We start from the raw sequence: 4,346 nt of genomic DNA on the forward strand, positions 1-4,346 counted from the left end.
AAAAAGAGAGAATCAACCCAAATTATGAAGATAAGAGATGAAAAAGGAGACATTACTACTGACAGCATAGAAATCCAGAGGATTATCAGAAACTACTTTGAAAAACTATACTCCAACAAAATGGAAAATCTGGAGGAAATCGACAACTTCCTAGATACATACAACCTTCCTACACTGAGTCAAGAAGATATAGAACACTTAAACCAACCAATAACAATCAAAGAGATTGAAACAGCAATAAAGAACTTACCATCAAAGAAAAGCCCAGGACCACATGGTTTCCCAAGTGAATTCTATAAAAACCTTATAGAAGAGCTAACCCCAATACTACTCAAACTATTTCATGAAATAGAAAAAACTGGGACTCTCCCAAATACATTCTATGAAGCCAACATTACACTAATACCCAAACCGAATAAAGACAGTTCAAGGAAGGAAAACTACAGGCCTATATCTCTGATGAACTTGGATGCAAAACTATTAAACAAAATACTAGCAACATGCATTCAAAACCACATCAAGAAAATCATACACCATGACCAGTTAGGGTTCATCCCAGGGATGCAAGGCTGGTTCAACATACAAAAATCAATCCATGTAATTCATCATATAAACAGAATCAAAGACAAAAATCACATGATCATCTCAATAGATGCTGAAAAAGCATTTGATAAAATTCAACATCCATTTATGATTAAAAAAAAAACACTGCAGAGAATTGGAATAGAAGGAACATATCTCAACATTATTAAGGCAATCTACAATAAGCCCACTGCCAACATCATATTAAATAGGGAAAAACTTCAAGAATTCCCCCTAAAAACTGGAACGAGACAAGGATGTCCACTATCACCACTTCTCTTCAATATAGTACTAGAGACTCTAGCCAGAGCAATAAGGCAAGAAAAGGAAATCAAAGGAGTACAAATAAGAAAAGAAGAACTCAAGCTTTCACTATTTGCAGATGACATGATACTATATTTAGAAAACCCAACAAACTCAACCAAAAGACTTACAGAACTGATCAACAAATTCAGCAAAGTATCTGGATACAAAATCAATCTTAAAAATTCAGAAGCTTTCCTGTACAGCAACCATAAATCCACTGAAAAAGAAATTCAGAAAACACTTCCACCCAGGATCTCCCACAAGAAAATAAAATACCTAGGAATAAACTTGACCATGGAGGTAAAAGATCTGTACAAAGAAAATTATAAAACACTGAAAAAAGAAATCAAAGAAGATCTTAGAAGATGGAAAGATCTTCCATGGTCATGGATTGGCAGAATAAATATCATTAAAATGGCCATCCTCCCAAAAGTGTTTAACAGATTTAACACAATGCCCATTAAACTACCAAGATCATTCCTCACAGACATAGAAAAATCAGTCCTTAAATTTATCTGGAATAACAAAAAGCCCAGAATAGCCAATGTAGTTCTCAGCAACAAAAAACACGCAGAAGGAATCACAATACCTGACTTTAAACTATACTACAAAGCCATTGTAATAAAAACAGCATGGTACTGGCAAAAGAACAGATATATAGACCAATGGAGCAGAATAGAAGACCCAGAAACAAGTCCACACACTTTCAGCCAATTGATTTTTGACAAAGGGGCCAAAAACATACACTGGAAAAAAGATAGCCTCTTCAGCAAATGGTGTTGGCAAAACTGGTTAAGCATACGCAGAAAATTGGAAATTAACTCCACTTTATCACCCTGTACAAAAGTCAACTCAAGATGGATCAAAGACTTGGAAATTAAACCAGAGACCTTGAAGCTCCTTGAAGAGGGAATAGGTCCAACACTGCAACACATAGGCACAGATAAACATTTCCTCAACAATACCCCAAAGGCACAACAAATTAAAAGGAGAATCAATACATGGGATTGCATGAAACTGAAGAGCTTCTGTTCAGCAAAGGAAACTATCAAGAACCTCAGTCGAGAGCCAACAGAATGGGAGAAGATTTTTGCCACCTACACCACCGATAGAGGACTAATATGTAGAATATACAGAGAACTCAAGAAACTCAACACTAAGAAAACAAAGCATCCAATAACAAAATGGGCAAATGAACTAAATAGACACTTCACAAAAGAAGAAATTCAAATGGCCAATAAATACATGAAAAAATGTTCAACATCACTGGCAATCAGAGAGATACAAATCAAAACTACCCTGAGATTTCACCTACCTCCAACTAGAATGGCAATCATTCAAAACACAAACAACAACAAATGTTGGTGAGAATGTGGAGAAGTGGGAACTCTAAAACATTGTTGGTGGAATTGCAAATTAGTGCAACCACTTTGGAAAACAGTATGGAGAATCCTCAGAAGAATGGGAACAAATCTACCATTTGATCTAGCAATACCACTTCTGGGTATCTACCCAAAAGATAGGAAGCCAAACTACCAAACTAATGCATGTGTATCTATGTTCATAGCTGCACAATTCACCATAACCAAACTATGGAACCAGCCAAGATGTCCATCAACAGATGAATGGATTACAAAACTGTGGGATATGTACACAATGGAATTTTACTCAGCCATCAAAAAAAACTCAATTACATCATTTTCAGGGAAATGGATGGAACTGGAGGACATTATGCTAAGTGAGATTAGTCAGGCACAAAAAATAAGAAATCAGGTGCTTTCCCTAATATGTGAGAGTTAGGGAGAAATGGTTCATAGGAGGAACTCTTGAAAGAGGAAATCCTATAGAGGAGCAAACAAGACAACCTAAAGGATGAGAAAGGAAGGGGAAAGAGGAAAATCTCTAAAACACACAATGTACTTAAACATATCGAAGTCAATCACTAAGCCAAGCAAGGGAGGGAGGGACTGGGAGGGAATGGGGTGGGAATTGGGTAGGGGTTAAATCAGTGATGAGTACATGTTTGTACACACAAGTTTTTTACCCCAGTATGATGTTTGAATATAATGCACCAATAAAAAATTTAAAATAAAATAAAATAAATCCGAAGCCTTTCTGTACACCAACCATAAATCTACTGAAAAAGAAATTTAGAAGGCATTTCCTCTCAGGATCGCCCACAAAAAAAAATAAAATGCTTAGGAATAAACTTAACCAAAGAGGTAAAAGATTTCTACAAAGAAAATTATAAAACATTGAAAAAGGAAATTGAAGACGATCTTAGAAGATAGAAAGATCTGCCATTTTCATGGATAGGCAGAATAAATATCATCAAAATGGCCATCCTTCTAAAAGTGATCTACAGATTCAACGCAATGCCCATTAAACTACCAAGATCATTCCTCACAGACACAGATAAGTCAGTCCTTAAATTTATTTGGAATAACAAAATGCCCAGAATAGCCAAAGTAGTTATCAGCAACAAAGACCATGCAGGAGGAATCACAATACCTGACTTTAAACTATACTACAAAGCCATTGTAATAAAAACAGCATGGTAGGGGAGCAGTGGCGGCGGCCAGCAGCGCAGCTTCGGAAGGCCCCTGCGCACTGCGGTCCGCAGCCCGCCCCCCCTCCCAGCCCCTGCACCGCCAGGATGCCCAAGAGGAAGGTCAGCTCCGCGGACGATGCGGCCAAAGAGGAGCCCAAGAGGAGGTCGGTGCAGTTGTCCGCCAAGCCCGCTTCTGCCAAAGTGGAAGCAAGCCCAAGAAGGTGTCGGGAAAGGATAAATCTTCGGACAAAAAAGTGCAAACAAAAGAGAAGAGGGGAGTGAAGGGAAAACAAGCTGAAGTGGCTAATCAAGAAACTAAAGAAGACCTGCCTGCAGAAAACGGAAAGACGAAAAGTGAGGAGTGTCCAGCTTCTAATGAAGCCAAAGAGAAAGAAGCCCCGTCAGATTAATCCCACACCACGTCTGTCAGTGCTCCCTGGCTCCCTTCTTGTACAATCCAGAGGAATATTTTTATCAACTATTTTATAAATGCAAGTTTTTTAGTAGCACTAGAAACATTTTTAAGAAGGAGGGAATCCCACCTCATCCCATTTTTTAAGTGTAAATGATTTTTTTTAGAGGTGAAACCATTTGCTGGTTGTCATAGTGGGCTATTGGATTGTGGGCGGCTTCGACTGTCTTTGGTGTCAGCCTAACATTCCACAGGTGAGGGTTAGTTTTATATCCTACAAAACAGAGCATACTAAGTGGAAATCTGGAGTCGCAGTCACGCATTTAATGTCTTGAGTATCTTAAGTTCTGTCTCCATGTTACTTTTTAGTAAAATTGCTTCCTCAAGAAAACCACTCCCTGGTCATTGCCCTGTCAGAATTACGTGTTCTGTAACATCTTTAGTCATGGTAGTCCAGTTTTCATAATAATTTTCTTTATGTGCTGTGAAAGATTG

The 4,346-nt window shown here is 38.1% G+C and overlaps 1 pseudogene across 1 annotated transcript; it reads left to right on the forward strand.

The window, feature by feature from the left end:
* Positions 1-3,544: 3,544 nt before the first annotated feature.
* Positions 3,545-3,849, forward strand: LOC308270707 (annotated as a pseudogene). The gene has a single exon. The product of its transcript is annotated as an uncharacterized misc_RNA (transcript).
* Positions 3,850-4,346: the final 497 nt, after the last annotated feature.

The sequence above is a fragment of the Muscardinus avellanarius genome, assembly GCF_963383645.1.
Source record: "Muscardinus avellanarius genome assembly, chromosome: 12".
Classification (NCBI taxonomy): Eukaryota; Metazoa; Chordata; class Mammalia; order Rodentia; family Gliridae; genus Muscardinus; species Muscardinus avellanarius.